The 17,264-nt window shown below is 45.7% G+C and overlaps 1 protein-coding gene across 1 annotated transcript in view; it reads right to left on the bottom strand.

Moving 5' to 3' along the window:
- Positions 1 to 17,264, bottom strand: part of LOC149461899 (uncharacterized) — a 104,477-nt gene that overhangs the window by 22,670 nt on the left and 64,543 nt on the right. The window lies entirely within an intron of this gene.

Here is a 17,264-nt window from a genome sequence, read left to right as displayed (position 1 = left end):
TCTCCCTTTCACTCTCAGAGCCGTTTTGGCATTTTTTGCACGTTTAAAAAATCATTTTATCCTGAAGATGACACAAAACCCCCAAAATATCAATTTTCTGAAAGTAGAGACTTTAGAGAATAAAATAATGTCAGTTCTAATTTTTATGTCACAAAATATCACAAAGATCTAGGAAATGCCAAATTTCAGTAAAAAATTATTATTATTACATTGAGTTTATATAGCGCCAAAGGGTTTGCTCAGCGCTGTACAATAGAGGGGGACAATACATGAAACATTACAGCAACATTACAGATAGGTTTTCAGAGAGCGCCTGAAGGAGAGGAGTTAAGGTGACAGTCGGATGGATTCGGGTAGTGAGTTCCAGAGGATGGGGAGGACCTGGAGAAGTCTTGCAGTCGTGCGTGGGAGGAGACCAGGGAGAAAGACAGAAGGAGGTCCTGTGAGGAGCGAAGGGTACGGGTAGGGTGGTACTTGGGGATCAGGTCAGTGAGGTAGTTAGAGGCAGTGTTGTGAATGGCTTTGTAGGTCAGAGTGAGTTTGAATTTGATGCGTTGGCAATCGGAAGCCAGTGGAGGGATAGGCAGAGGGGGGTGGAGCCAGTGGAGGGATAGGCAGAGGGGGGTGGAGCCAGTGGAGGGAGAGGCAGAGGGGTGTGGCAGAGGTGGAGCGGCTGGTGAGGTGGATGAGTCTGGCCGCTGAGTTCAGGATGGTCTGAAGCGGGGAGACCCTGCACTGGGGTAGGCCAGTGAGGAGGGAGTTGCAGTAGTCAAGGCGTGAGATGATGAGGGAGTGTATGAGTAGTTTAGTGGTGTCTGGGGTAAGGAAGGTACGTATCTTGGCGATGTTGCGGAGGTGGAGCCTGCATGTGTTTGTAAGTGATTTGACATGAGGTTGGAAGGAAAGGTTTGAGTCCAGAATGACGCCAAGGACTTTGGCTTGCGGGGCGGGATTGATGGTGCTGTTGTTGGTAGTGATGGATAGGATGGGGGGGGGGCGTGGGCAGGGGGGAAGACGAGAAGCTCGGTTTTGGAGAGGTTAAGCTTGAGGAAATGGAGCGACATCCAGTCTGAGATGTCATTTAGGAGGTGAGTGATGCTGGCGGAGAATGTGGAGGTGAGGTGAGGGGTGGAGAGGTAAATTTGAGTGTCATCAGCGTAGAGGTGGTAGTTGAAGCCGTGGGAGTGTATGAATTTGCCGCAGGAGGAGGTGTAGATGGAGAAGAGAAGGGGTCCAAGGACAGAGTCTTGGGGGACCCCAACAGAGAGGGGGAGGGAGGGGGAGGTGGCACCGTTGTAGGAAACGCTGAAGGAGCGTCGGGATAGGTAAGAGGAGAACCAGGAGAGAGCGGTGTCTCTGATGCCAAGGGAGAGTAGTTTATTAAGGAGGAGGGGGTGGTCAACTGTGTCGAAGGCCGCAGAGAGGTCCAGGAGAAGGAGGACAGAGTAGTCGCCTTTGGCTTTGGCGGTTAGCAGGTCGTTAGTGATTTTGAGGAGGGCGGTTTTGGTGGAGTGTAGGGGATGGAAGCCAGACTGTAGTGGATCAAGGAGGTTGTTGTCAGTTAGGTGGGCGCTTAAGCGGTCGTAGACTAAGCGCTCGAGGAGTTTGGAAGTGAGTGGCAGCAGGGAGATGGGTCTGAGGTTGTTTGGGTCAGTGGGGTCCAGGGAGGGCTTTTTGAGTATGGGGGTGATGTGCGCATGCTTTAGGGGGGAGGGTAATGTGCCAGCAGAGAGGGAGAGATTGAAGATATGGGTGAGGGAGCGGATGAGGGAAGAGGGGGGTGACCGAAGGAGTTGAGAGGGGATAGGGTCCAAGGGGCAGGTAGTGAGGCGGGCTTCTGAGAAAACCCTGGTGACTTCCTCAGTGGTAGCAGGGCTGAAGGATTACAGTGCTGGGGGGGTTACGGTAAGCGGGGCCTTGGGTGTGGTGGGGGGCAGTGTGGTTGCAAGGTCAGGGAAGGGGAGAGAAGAGGGGGTGATGGAGGGGAGGCTAGGTGGGGAGGTAGATTGCGAGTTGACTATGTCCTTACGAATTGCGTCAATCTCGTTGTGGAAATGAGTGGCAATCTCGTGGGAGGTGAGGGAGGTACTGAGTGGAGGAGGTGGGGGGGGGGGGGCAAGGAGTTGAAGGTGGAGAAGAGTCAGCGAGGGCAGGAGGAGAGGGTGTTGATCAGATTTACAAAGTAGGCCTGCTTGGCGGCGTGGAGGGAGGAGGTGAAAGTGAGGAAGGCAGCTTTGTAGAGGGAGAATGCATGAGGGGACCTGGTTTTGCGCCATAGTCTCTCCAGCGCACGACTGCGACGTTTGAGGCATTTAGTGCTGTCGTTCTGCCATGGTTGAAGCGGTCTGGGTTTGATGTTGCGTGTGGTTAGGGGTGCCAGAGAGTCTAGGGCAGCTGACAGTGAGTCATTGTATGTGGTGGTGGCTAGGTCAGGACATGACAGTGGAAGGATGCTGCCGCGTAGGCGGTCGGCAGCAAAGTGGAGGGGGGCCGGGTTCAGGTTGCGGAGGTTGCGGCTGGTGATGGTTTGGCGCTTTTGGGGGGTGGAGTTGGGGGAAGGGGAGACGGAGAACATGAGGAGGTGGTGGTCGGAGAGAGGGAAGGGGGTGTTAGTGAACTGGTTGAGGGTACAGAGGTGGGAGAAGACGAGGACCAGGGTGTTCCCATCGATGTGGGTGGAGGATTGAGTGTATTGTGTGAGTGCGAAGGAGGATACACTTAAGTTAATTTCAGGGCACAAAAAAGCAATAAATGACCCATTTATTTGTAAAAATATAAAAGCCGAGGTTGCAGCGAGTAAATAGATATCCAACATGTCAAACCTTAAGTTGACATGTTGGATACCTTTTGCCATGCATATATGTGGGGGAGCCTTAAAATTTTTCAAGGGGAGGAGTTATGTACTTAGGTGTAACGTTAATTCTTTCAATTAAAGAAAAACATTTTACTTAAGGGGACAAAGTCATCTATGTGATGACTTTTGATGACAGGTTCTCTTTATTGAGACATCCAGGGTCTAAAAGACCCCCAATGTCTCCCCTGTACTCCATTGGATGTAATGTAGAGCACATCGCACCACATTACATTCTTTGTCGTCCTCGATGGTTGGGAAATCTGTCATAACGTCACTTCTGGGTCGGCACAAGAAGGGAGTGAACATCTACTCCGTCCCCTCTACCCTCTGGGACCCACTGAACCGGGTCCACAAATGGACAAGCAGAGTCAGGGAAGCATAGTAGGTACAGGGGAGGTTCACACACACGGGGTGGCAGAGGCTGGCACCTGAAAGGAGAGCCCTGCAGCTTGCCCACAGCAGGGATAAAGATTAAAAACAATACTTGCCAGGTGGGGCTACAATACCTCTGGTGGGGCTCAGCCCCGCTGTTCTTCATGACTAAATCATGGACTAAATAAGGAAGTGCAGTACTTCTTGTGTTGGGAAGATGACGATGAGTGATAGAGGGGGTGGGGACCCTCGTCCTATAATCCCCTCATCACTGTCCTTCCTATAAAAGACAGTTCTGGTTGTTTCCTCACTCTCTGACCTCTGGTGGGGCTCAGCCCCGCTGTTCTTCATTACTAAATCATGGACTAAATAAGGAAGTGCAGTACTTCTTGTGTTGGGAAGATGGCGATGAGTGATAGAGGGGGTGGGGACCCTCGTCCTATAATCCCCTCATCACTGTCCCTCCTATAAAAGACAGTTCTGGTTGTTTCCTTCCTCTCTGACCTCTGGTGGGGCTCAGCCCCGCTGTTCTTCATTACTAAATCATGGACTAAATAAGGAAGTGCAGTACTTCTTGTGTTTGGCAGATGGTGATGAGTGATAAAGGGGGTGGCAGCTCCCTGAGGCCTCTGCAAAGCCTTCTCCGGCCTCCGGCACAGTGAGTACCTGCTCTCCTATTCCCCACTCTGACAGCCATGCAGAGGTTCCTGAACCCCCAGAACCATCGCTGAAAGAAATATTAACAGCAGTCCACACTCATGGCACATCGCTCACACAGCTTACTGTGGAATATAAACGCATGAAAGAGGACATTTTATTTATCCGCCATGATATGCACAAGATGAGAGAGAGAGCGACCACCATTGAAGGCAGGGTGAGCACATTGGAGGATGAACTCCCTCCATTGTAACAAGATGTACATTCTAACACCATGAAAACATCTGAGCACCTGGCCAGATCAGAGGACATGGAGAATCACCTACGTAGGAGCAACCTTCACCTGGTAGGCTTGCCTGAGAAAGCTGAGGGAAAGAATCCTGTGGGATTTATTGAGACTTGGTTACTGAATACATTCGGCAAAGATGACCTAACACCTTTTTTCTCAGTGGAAAGAGCCTATCGGGTCCCACCCCGTCCTCCTCCATCGGGGGCCCCTGACAGACCTTGTCTACTGAAACATTTACATTACAAGGATAGAGATGTCATCCTCCATCTTGCTAGACAACCACCTGCCATGGAAATACAAGGTGCAAAAATGTCTATATTTCCAGATTTCTCAGCTGAAATCCAGCGTTAGCGAGCCAGATCTACTGATGTTAAATGCCGCCTACGTGTGATCCAAGTGTCTTACTCCATGCTTTATCCTGAGAAGCTACGAGTCATAACAGATGGCTCCGTACAATTCTATGACTCCCCTGCAGCAGCAGCTACCTGGCTGGATAGGAATGAAAGGCGCTTATGTCCAGCTCCAGTATGACTTATCCATTGCCCGGCGTTCCCAACTCAAATTTATCCTTGTCTCTCCCTTAGTATGAAAGCGGAGTTCAGGGATGAGTAGATTGCCTGTTTTGCTTTAGTAACAGATGACTCTCATGGCTACACCCTTTGGAATGTCACATATAGTCCCTTTGCTTTCCCCTTCTGCTACCCTGCGGGGCGTTTTTGAGTTGACTCAGGTTTGCCCATGTTTGGGCCTAAGCTGGTATTTTTTATATTTTTTTCACTTGCTATGCTGTCTCTGGACCGGAAAACATCCTACACCAATTATCACCTACTGGAGTGTGAGAGGAGATCCATCGTCTCTGGGTGTTCCCTATAATTGTATATATTATGCTGACGATATCCCACCAAACACTTCCTTGGGAGACGGAACACTACCCCGGAGGAATCACACTCCTAGTCTTCATAACCTCCTTCATAACTATGAGTAATCAAAAGGATATTGTCCTTTCTTGGAATGTCCGTGGCCTGCATGACCCAAAGAAGAGAACGTCTGTCTTCACATTCCTCAGCCATCAAGACCCTTCCATTGTATGCCTTCAGGAGACTCACATGACTTTGGATACTCTTCATCTTTTGAAACGCTCTGAGTTCCCCCTTCAGTTCCATGCTGCACACTCTCAGTACTCTAGGGGCATGAGTATAATGGTTGTCAGAGGAGTACCTTTCATGGTTATCTCATCCAAAATAGATCCGTTGGGTCGTTATATATTTCTGTTATACAGTTGGGACTCTCATTTATGTGTTCTTGCAAATATGTATGTACCTCCACCATTTCATATGGAGACGGTGAGATGTCTGTTTCAATTTATAGCCACCCATCAAACACCATTATTGGTAATGGGGGACATTAACACAGTTTTGGATACTTCCTTAGATCTCTTAAAAAAAATTCTTCCCACTTGGCCCTAGACAAATTACTCCTTTTGTCCACCACATGAAGGAAATTGGACTCCGGGACTTATGGCGATCCTTCCACCCACTAGATGCTCAATTTTCTTGTCACTCAAGCTCCCACTCCTTGCTATCCTGCATAGATTTGGCATTGGGTTCCGATCTGATTCTACCATATACACCTCAGGTGACCTCTTTAGCCAGGAGCCTATCTGATCATTCCCCAATGCATGTATCCTTGTCCCTGAAAAGGTCCTCTACATTTACATTGTGGAAGCTCAACCCATTCTGGATAACTCTCTTCACTGACTTAATGCATAAACAATAACAGGGCTTTCTACTTGGATACAGACACTCAACGATTCCTATAATTGTTTGGGATGCTTTGAAAGCATATATTAGAGGCACGTGTATCAAAGACATTTCCAGAATGAAGACTAACTCCAGACAGTGGGGGGTTGAGGCCGGCCAATCTGTAACTAAGGCAGAACGAGCCTATCTTAGCAATACCAACCCTGATACAGAGAGGAGGTGCTTGCGGCACAACAGTTTTTGCGCACTGTCCAACTTCAGCATGCTGAAAATAAACATTTTTTACTTCTCAAGCCTTGAGGAGGGGGAAAAGACGGGTCATATTCTCACAATCATTGCAAAACTCAGTGACCATCTTCTCATATCTCTTCTTTAAAACTGTCCGACTCAATTGGTCACAGATACCCCCTCCATCTTACAAGGCTTTAGATCTTTTCATGAAACGCTCTACTCTCCCAAAGTGTCTTCTGATGACTCTACCATGTGGGAGTTTTTAACACTTCCTCAACTTACTATTCATCAAAGGCAAAAGCTTAATGCACCACTCACTCCTGAAGACTTGCAGATGGCTGGAGCTTCATACCCCAATTCCAAGGCTCCCGGCGGAGATGGGCTGCCCATGGAAATTTACAAATAATTGGGGGAATACTTTTACCTGAACTACTTAAAATACTCCAGGTGGCATTGGAACAGAACTCCCTCCCCATGTATGAGGCAATAATAGTCATACTTTTGAAGCCGGGGAGGGACCCAACCTTAGCAGAATCCTACCGGCCCATATCGCTATTGACCTCAGACCTCATAATTATTACTGATGTACTGGTGACCAGACTGACTAGGGTTATCTCTACACTTATTCACCCGGATCAGTCGGGTTTCATTCAGATCTACAGCAATCAATAGTCATAGGCTTTATCTTAACCTTCAAATCCCTTCTGATAATATGGGTGATGGCGATTTTGTCTCCCGATGCTGCTAAGTAGAGATGAGCGAATTATTCAAAAATTCGATTCGGCTGATTCGCCGAATTTGAGGAAGAAATTTGATTCGATGCGAATTAATTCACTACGAATTTAACTTATTAAAAGGGTTTCTAGGCTTCAGAGAGCCTTTAAATTAGTGCAGAACACTGTACCTTTAATTTAAATGCCCTTGGAGATGAGGAAGGAGAAGGAGAAGGATGAGAAGAAGGAGAAGGATGAGAAGAAGGAGAAGAGGAAGGAGAAGGATGAGAAGAAGGAGAAGGATGAGAAGAAGGAGAAGGATGAGAAGGAGAAGGATGAGAAGAAGAAGGAGAAGGATGAGAAGAAGGAGAAGATGGAGAAGGAGAAGGATGAGAAGAAGGAGAAGGAGAAGGATGAGAAGAAGGAGAAGGATGAGAAGAAGGAGAAGGATGAGAAGAAGGAGAAGGAGAAGGATGAGAAGAAGGAGAAGGATGAGAAGAAGGAGAAGGATGAGAAGGAGAAGGATGAGAAGAAGGAGAAGGATGAGAAGAAGGAGAAGGATGAGAAGAAGGAGAAGGATGAGAAGATGAAGAAGGATGAGAAGAAGGAGAAGGAGAAGGATGAGAAGAAGGAGAAGGATGAGAAGATGGAGAAGGAGAAGGATGAGAAGATGGAGAAGGAGAAGGATGAGAAGAAGGAGAAGGATGAGAAGAAGGAGAAGGATGAGAAGAAGGAGAAGGATGAGAAGAAGGAGAAGGATGAGAAGAAGGAGAAGGATGAGAAGAAGGAGAAGGATGAGAAGATGAAGAAGGATGAGAAGAAGGAGAAGGAGAAGGATGAGAAGAAGGAGAAGGAGAAGGATGAGAAGAAGGATGAGAAGAAGGAGAAGGATGAGAAGAAGGAGAAGGATGAGAAGAAGGAGAAGGAAACAAATAGATACAATGTTTCAACCGCTGTATGGAGTGAATGTCACAGAACTGTCAGAAATAGCGGAGCTCTGCAGATACACTTAGCGGAGCTCTGCAGATACACTTTTTGCCGGCTTGGAATTCTTCTTATTTTCATCCTACTTCTTCTTCTTCATCCTCATCCTCTTCTTCTGAGGATGAGGATGAAGAAGAAGAAGAAGTAGGATGAAAATAAGAATTCCAAGCCGGCAAAAAGTGTATCTGCAGAGCTCCTCTATTCTGCAGATACACTTAGAGGAGCTCTGCAGATACACTTTTTGCCGGCTTGGAATTCTTCTTATTTTCATCCTACTTCTTCTTCTTCTTCATCCTCATCCTCAGAAGAAGAAGAAGAGGATGAGGATGAAGAGGAAGAAGAAGAAGAAGTAGGATGAAAATAAGAAGAATTCCAAGCCGGCAAAAAGTGTATCTGCAGAGCTCCTCTATTCTGCAGATACACTTAGAGGAGCTCTGCAGATACACTTTTTGCCGGCTTGGAATTCTTCTTATTTTCATCCTACTTCTTCTTCATCCTCATCCTCTTCTTCTTCTTCTGAGGATGAGGATGAAGAAGAAGAAGTAGGATGAAAATAAGAAGAATTCCAAACCGGCAAAAAGTGTATCTGCAGAGCTCCTCTATTTCTGACAGTTCTCTGACTTTCACATGTACAGCGGTTGAAACATTGTATCTGTTTCCGAATAAAAACATCTGTATCCTAAATGGAAACAAATAGATACAATGTTTCAACCGCTGTACATGTGAAGGAACTGTCAGAGAACTGTCAGAAATAGCGGAGCTCTCTGCAGGGACACTTTTGCCGGCTGATCGGGAAAAATCCGATTCGCGCACTCGAAGTAGGCTAATATTCGGATTCGACGCAAATCGAATTTTTCCTGAAATTCGAATCGAATTCCACTTCGCCTGGTTCGATTCGCTCATCTCTACTGCTAAGGTGTTTGGCAGTGTAGAATGGAGATACCTTTGGCAAGTCCTTGTGAAATTTAACCCTGGGGGGACACTTTCATTTTGTGGATTCAATTATTCTATTGTGCCCATTCGGGTTAACAATGCCCTGTCCATCTCATTCACACTAGGCAGAGGGACACGGCAGGGCTGTCCTCTCTCCCCGCTGTTATTCGCTATAGTAATAGAACCTCTGGTGGCTGCCATTGGAGAGGATCCAGGTATATGGTTTTTGTAGAGGAGAGCAGATGGAGAAAGTAGCGTTCTATGACGATGACACCCTTCTGTTTTTGGGTGATACATTTGCGTGTCATTGACACACCTAATGACATTAATCAGTGAATTTGTCTCTGTCAAGAGAACCAGAGAGCACACAGAGACAGATTGCACGGAACCCAACGTGCTTTTATTGGGGAGGTTTTTGGGGCACAGACAACAGTTCCTTTAGTCCACAGATCCACACCAGACACAGCAACACAGTACAGTTCTCTGGAAGGCAATATGGAACAACAGGGGTATTGTAATCCACAGGGTTAGTCCACACAGGAGGCTCCAGACAGGGAAGGGTTAAGTCCAGGCAGTTTCACGGAGAACAAGGGGTTAAGTCCAGGCAGGGGATAGATCCAGGCAGGTTCACGGACAGCAGAAGATCACTCCACAGTGCAGGGATTCCAGGCAGCACAGACAGTCCAGGAGATGAGGAGGAGGACGGGGGATTCGCAGCCAGAAGAACACAATGGGGGTTTTCCTGCTCACCCTTAAGTATAGAGCTGGTAACCGGATACTTCCTATCGGGTTACCATGGTGACGGGCCCTGTCTCTCAGGTCTCCAGACCTGCCCAGGAATTCATGCATGAAGGGGAAGGGAGGGAATGGCCTGTTTGTGGATTCCTCCAGCAGGAGGCCAGGCTGCAAGCGGGGGGGGGGGGGGGGGGGTGAGGGGCTGCTGAGGTCTGCCTGTGTCAGGGACAAAGAGGACTAGAAGTCCCAGCATGGATGGGACAGAAGTTTGGCAGCCAGCAAACCTGGAGGATGGGGAAGGAAGGACCAGCTCCGTGACAGTCTCCTTCTCCGGCTTCTCAATAAATTGGGATAAGTCCACCCTTCTCCCACTGGACACCCTTACACATCCCATACCACCTGAAGCTGCGCAGATTGAAATAGTGGCCTCCTTTATATATCTGGTTATTATCATTCACCCCACTCTATCGATATATACAGATATAAACTGACTTCCATTAATTAAACGTTTTCAACAGAAAACAACTAGCTGGACTAAACTCCCTCGATCCGTGGTAGGGAGGTGTAACTTCATCAGAATGATCTGGGCCCCTCAATAACTTTATATTCTGCACAACATCCCTGTTTGGATTCCTATACGGATCTTTAGAAGATTTGATATGGTGTTTGGCTCCTTAATCTGGTGGATGCCACGCCTCGGATTGAACTAGAAACTCTACAGGAGGCTAAAGATATGGGAGGCCCTGAGGTTCCCAATCCTTCTCTTTATTATATTGTGGCCCAGTTACAACACTTTCCAGCCTGGCAGGACAATCCACACCCAGACCCGGTCAGGTCACTTCTTCTAGGGATTGTGTCCACAGATCATTTAGTGGAATGCCTGGAAGCAGGTGAGTTCAAAGCCCTAGCACAGTTCCCCACTCTAGCACTGATTGACAGAATTTGCAGCAAGGCCAAATATTATTTCCAATCTCAAAGTTTTACCACATTCACACGTATCCTTAATAACCAAAACTACTCGGAGCTTCTTAAACTGGAGGGGGTGATCTCAGTGGAAAGAGTGTCTTGAGTGGGGGAGGGGTGACAACACTAAGGGAGAGAGTGTCCTCAGAAGGGAAAGGTTGTCCCCAGTGCAGGAAAGGAGGGGAAGGGGTGTCTTCAGAGGAGGAAAAAAGAGGAATGGAGTATCTTCAGTGGAGAGGGTGTCTTTAGTGGGGGAGGGGTGTCCTCTATGGGGGGAGAAAGGGGGTGTTCTTAGTGGAGGACGGGAAGGGTTTTTTGGGTAAATGACACCAGATCAAAGTCCTCCTGAGAAGTTCCTAAAAAGACAGCTGTCTTGTCTATGTAAAAAGATAGCTTTAGCTGAATCTTAGAAAGCACAGCGTATTCTGAGGGGGCTAGGAGGTAAACTGGCCCCAGCTTTGTTTGTGGACAGGGAGGAGTCCAATGGTCTGTTTACACAACTCCTAAACAAAAGCTCCATTGTTCTCGGAGTTTCATTTCTCCAGAAGGAAGAACCTGTTCTGGCTGTACAGATCACACAGGTGGAGTCTACACTGCAGTCTGCATTGTCAGCCGAGCAGCTGAAGGAGTCCAACATCTAACCATCTACTAATCAGGCGTACTCTTGGAGCACCACCTACACAAGACTCACCTCGTCCATCTAGACTGCTCACTAGAGCTTCTTCTACAGCCTCTGACCCATCACTTCCCTCCTCTGCTGGAGGCACTTTATTAGGATCTATAGAGGGACGACATCGGCCTCATTTTGTACATCAGAATCAAGGAAACAGCAGAGATCCGGCCACAGGGGAGGTAAAAAACATCAACGCTGCAACAAGGGATTTCCCACTCATCCAACCATCCCAACAGATGATTCATCATCAACAGAAATAGATGGAATTGTCACCTTCTCCTCAGCTGGACTGACATCGGGTAAGATGGACCTTCTGGGGAAAGGTTTGGGCTTTAGCCCTAAAGGTATCATGAAGAAGTTGTTGTTGGCTCAGGACTTGTATAGATGTTTTAGGAATATTAGATTGAAGGGACATTATTCTTGGAGAGGTGATATTGAGGGATCATCTGTAGTCACACCACTGAGTAGGTCTGTCTGAGGTTTACAGACAAAATGGAAGTTTCCACCACCCACTACATATGCAGCAGCAGAAATGTTTCTTCATTTGGAGGATAAAGATGGTGACGTATGACAGTATATAATCAGGAACTCTGGGGTCATATCCTAATAATGGGACCATTGAGGAGAAAGGTGCATTGCCATCATTAGCAGCAAGGTGAGATATAACACTGAAGCCAGCTGATAAGGGGGGATGGGTGGTCATTATGGACACAGCATGTGATGACAATGAGACACTGGAGAGAGCAAAGTCTGGTGCAGCTCTGCATGGGAACCAATCAGCTATGTCAAAGCTTAATTGAACAAGCTGAAGTCAGACCCTGATTGGCCCCCATGCACAGCTGCCCCAGATTTTGCACACTCCAGTTTTAGTAAATCAGCCCCATTGTGTCCATCTGAGATGGTTTGTGGCAGATCCCGGGTTGTGAGTTCCATTCAGTACAATGTCTTTGGGTTCTCTTGCTAGTTGACTGCCCCATTGTTAGTTGAGGTGTTTGTAGTCATAGAGGTGTTGGGTCATGATGGAATGATGTTGTGTCAGGTGAATGGTAGGCTCTGACCTGGTTTTATCTGCCAGCTCTGTGTTGATTCGCTGAGTTTTCTATTGTTTGTTATGTCCATCCTTGGAATTAGGGAGGACAGTATGATGTTGGAGTGAGGACATTTTTGTTGTGCGGTCTCTGTTAGTTGTAATAGTTTATTCTCAGAGGCTTCCTTTTGTCCCTGGAGGATGTTTGGGTCGGTGTGTATGATGATATGTTTGGGTCGGTGTGTATGATGATATGTTTGGGTCGGTGTGTATGATGATATGTTTGGGTCGGTGTGTATGATGATATGTTTGGGTCGGTGTGTATGATGATATGTTTGGGTCGGTGTGTATGATGATATGTTTGGGTCGGTGTGTATGATGATACGTTTGGGTCGGTGTGTATGATGATATGTTTGGGTCGGTGTGTATGATGATATGTTGGGGTCGGTGTGTATGATGATATGTTTGGGTCGGTGTGTATGATGATATGTTTGGGTCGGTGTGTATGATGATATGTTTGGGTCGGTGTGTATGATGATATGTTTGGGTCGGTGTGTATGATGATACGTTTGGGTCGGTGTGTATGATGATATGTTTGGGTCGGTGTGTATGATGATATGTTTGGGTCGGTGTGTATGATGATATGTTTGGGTCGGTGTGTATGATGATATGTTTGGGTCGGTGTGTATGATGATATGTTTGGGTCGGTGTGTATGATGATATGTTTGGGGTTGGTGAAATACGGATCATTGATGACTCCTATCGCTTGTTCAGTTGTTGGACTTGAATTTTGTTGTCTCTTGTTCCTGGGAAGAGCCGTTTGGTGTTTAGATATTTCCCATTGGAGTCTATTATTAACAAAAAGAATCCGGAGTTTGTTGGCTGTTCTTGTGGTTTGATGATTGTTTGTTTGTAGGGATGGGCTTCATGTTCCAGTTGAACCTAAGTTTGATTTGAACATGGGCCGTTCGTGTGTTCGGCAAACACAAAAAGTACGGGTGTTCAGTGGGCTGTTTGCCCACCGCGCCCCACAATGCACTGCACCCTGACAGTGCATTGTGATTGGACAAAGCAATGCACCTAACCACAAGTCAGGTGTAATACTTTGACCAATCACAGCGTGTGGTGATGTCACAAGGGGGTGGGGTATATAAAAACTGTTGTCATGGCCCCAGCTGTCAGACAGCCAGTGTCGCAAGCAGAGCTTTTTTTTCCCCCTTTTTTGGGTAGCGGTGGTGGCAGGATCGTGATTGATGTTGGATCTACTTTGGGGGACATTTTTTTTAAAATGTTTATTTTTAATAAAGGACTGGTCAAAGACTGACTCCTATCACTTTTTACACTACACTTTTTTTTGTGAATGGGTAGCAGTATCATATACCGCCAACTCATTCACATAGGCGGGGGGCTGGGATCTTGGGGTCCCCTTGTTAAAGGGGGCTTTCAGATTCTAATAAGCCCCCAGGCTGCAGACCCCCACAACCACAGGACACGGTTGTGGGAAAGAGGCCCTTGTCCCCATCAATATGTGGACAAGGTGCTTTGGGGGGCTCCCGACCCAAAGCACCCCCCCATGTTGAGGGCATGTGTCCTGGTATGGTTCCGGAAGGGGGGCACTCTCCACCCTTTTCCTGACCTGCCAGGCTGCATACTTAGATAAGGGTCTGGTATGGATTTTGGGGGGACCCCCATGCCATTTTTAACCAATAGCCATCCGGCCAATAGCTATTTGGTGGCCAGAAAAAGGCTGTAGATTTTCGGGTGGAAGCCATATGGCGTCCTCCCACACATGCACAGTTTTCGCACTTGCAGAGCGCGCAGCAGCGCAATCTGTCACCGGCCGTGTACCTCGAACATGGCCGATGACAGATCTGTGTACCAGCCCCGTTGCTGGTACCATGTGACCTGCTGTGACCAATCACAGCAGGTCACATGACAGTTGTATACAATGGATGGCTTCATTCATGCCATCCATTGTATACTAGTGTGTCTAGCTGTGAATGGTCACAGCGATCACATGCACATGTCATGTGACTATCTGTGTCCAAATCACAGCTAAGCACAAAAAAAAAAAAAACCCTGAATGAATTGATGTCATTCAGGTAAATGCTTGCTTATAGCAAAGTAATTCTTTGCTATAAGCACATTGTGTAAAAAAAAAAAAAAATACTGATCACTTCCCCAAAGTAGTACAATGTTACTATGGTAACATTGTACTACTTTGGACATAGTAAAATATAAAAAAAATATTAAAAAAGAAAAAAAATTAATAAAAAATTAAAAATAATAATTAAAAAAAAAAATATATATATATATATATTTTTTTTTTTTTTCATACTGTCGCCAGTCAGTGTCCCTGATCACCGCCATGCCAGTTATATGATGACGCTGTACTGCACTGGTGACAGTATGTAAAAACATAGTGAAAATAATTTTTTTTATTTTTTCGTTTTCCGAAAAATTCTGACAAAAAAAATACAACTTCAAAAAACTCGCCATGCCTCTTATGAAGTACGTTGGACTGTGTAATTTGCAAAAAGGGGTCATTTGGGGGATATCTGTCCTGTCCTGACATTTGGGGGATATCTGTACTGTTCTGACATTTGGGGGATATCTGTACCATTCTGACATTTGGGGATATCTGTACCGTCCTGACATTTGGGGGATATCTGTACCGTCCTGACATTTGGGGGATATCTGTACTGTCCTGACATTTGGGGGGATATCTGTACCGTCCTGACATTTGGGGGATATCTTTACCATTCTGACATTTGGGGGATATCTGTACTGTCCTGACATTTGGGGGATATCTGTACCATCCTGACATTTGGGGGATATCTGTACTGTCCTGACATTTGGGGGATATCTGTACCGTCCTGACATTTGGAGGATATCTGTACCGTCCTGACATTTGGGGGATATCTGTACTCTCCTGACATTTGGAGGATATCTGTACTGTCCTGACATTTGGAGGATATCTGTACTGTTCTGACATTTAGGGGATATCTGTACTGTCCTGACATTTGGGGGATATCTGTACCGTTCTGACATTTGGGGGATATCTGTACTGTCCTGACATTTGGGGGATATCTGTACTGTTCTGACAATTGGGGGATATTTGTACTGTCCTGACATTTGGGGGATATCTGTACTGTTCTGACATTCTTGGTCCTCAAGAAATTAGATTGGCTGTCAGTACTTCAGGATTGATCAATATTCAGATATCTCCCATAGTTTGTAAACTCTATAACTTCCCTACAGACTAAAAAATACATCCTAATTTGGGTTATTTTCACCAAAGACATGTAGCAGAATACATCTCGTCCTAAATTTATGAAGAACAATTATTTATTTGCAAACTTTTATAACAGAAACAAAGAAAAATGTGTTTTTTCAAAATTTTCGGTTGTTTTTCGTTAATTTAGCAAAAAAATAAAAACTGCAGCAGTGATTAAATACCACCAAAAGAAAGCTCTAGTTGTGTGAAGAAAATGATAACATTTTAGTTTGGGTACAATGTTGTATGACAGCGCAATTGTCATTCAAAGTGTGAGAGCGCTGAAACCTGAAAATTGGCCTGGGCAGGAAGGGGGTAAAAGTGCCCGGTATGGAAGGGGTTAAAAAAAAATTGTCATGGAAGGTTCCTCTCAAAATCCATACCAGTCTCGATGGGCTTGCTTTTTTTTAATTGTTGGACAATGCTGACAATTCTTTTGACATTCAGCTGTCAGCGGGGAGCCCCACTGACACCAGGAGCATGAATGAATGTCTCACTACTAAAATACCGCGTGACTTCATCATATAACTCATGCCGGATATTAGTAACTGAGCGGGATCTTCATACTCAGATGCGGTAAGACATCTCTCAGTCCTTCGTGTTCGACATTCACTGTAGAACATTCTGTAGGTTCGGATGTTTGACCGCGACCTGAACAGGGGGGTGTTCGGCCATCACTATTTGTGGTCTCAGGATTAGTAGAGTTGTCTTGGCTATTGCTGGTCTTTGTCTTGTTACATTTCAGAAGCTGATTGGTCTCACCGGTCTGTTGTTCCTTGATGGGTACTTTGTATAAATCATCCTCTTTGATTCTCTTTCCTGATTGTTGAGCTCCATTTGTATCTTTGGTGTCATTATCTCTTCCCTCAGTTGAGGGTTTTCTTGGTGTAATTGTTACATTTTAGACTGAATTTCTAGGATAGATCTTTGGGGGTATTTTTAGTGTTTTTAGCTCCTCTCTCAGCTTCTCATTTACATTTTTCTCACTTGTCTTTGAAGTTTTTCTTTTAATTGAACAAAGTCTCTCCCTAGCTGAGATTAAGCTTGTAATTTTTGGATCCTTAGATGTACTTTCTGAACGAACCTGCAAATAGAATCCAAGCATTCTGGTTATCAACTCATACTCCCACCAGGCATGGATTGAGCAGGTGAACCCCATAATAATACATGAAAACCTAACTTCTCCTAGGAGACTTATGGCTCTCTGGCAGAACTGGCTGGATACTCCGGTACTCACTCCCCATACTTCATTTGTCATAGGTTTTTATAGGTTTAACTTTTTTAGGCCCCTAAAAATGGACCCGGCCAACTGTACCCTACTAAATGGTAACTACATTGGAGGCCGATACTTTGTGTATGATCCTGTAGACACAGGCCTACTTGAACGGAGTCAGCTATCTATGTATGTACTGGGGAGAGTTACTTGCCATGTACAGGTGAATTGTTCTACGTTGCTTCTTTTTTCTCTTTTCATTTGTTTATAGAAAGTAAAAGTGACACCAGAGACAAAGCAAGTTATTGTTCTGTATGATCTGTAACATTGCCACAACTGCTTGTACATGAGAATGTATGACTCCATTGTCTGGGCTGAATGTTGGATATACTGTGTGCACTTAAAAACTTAAATAATACAATTTAGTTTAATTCAAAAAAAATATTTTATATATATATACAGTATATATACAAATGATGATGTACATATGCTTTCTATATATATAACACAGGTGTCAAACACCTGTATCCAGATCCTGCCCTCTAAGTTATTTCATGTAGCCCTTACACCTCTCCTGCAGGTA

The sequence above is a fragment of the Staurois parvus genome, unplaced genomic scaffold, assembly GCF_062004578.1.
Source record: "Staurois parvus isolate SC_StPar_1 unplaced genomic scaffold, SC_StPar_1.0 ptg000191l, whole genome shotgun sequence".
Taxonomy (NCBI): domain Eukaryota; kingdom Metazoa; phylum Chordata; class Amphibia; order Anura; family Ranidae; genus Staurois; species Staurois parvus.
The sequence above is the reverse complement of the archived record's forward strand: the minus strand, read 5'-3'. Positions and strand labels throughout refer to the sequence as shown.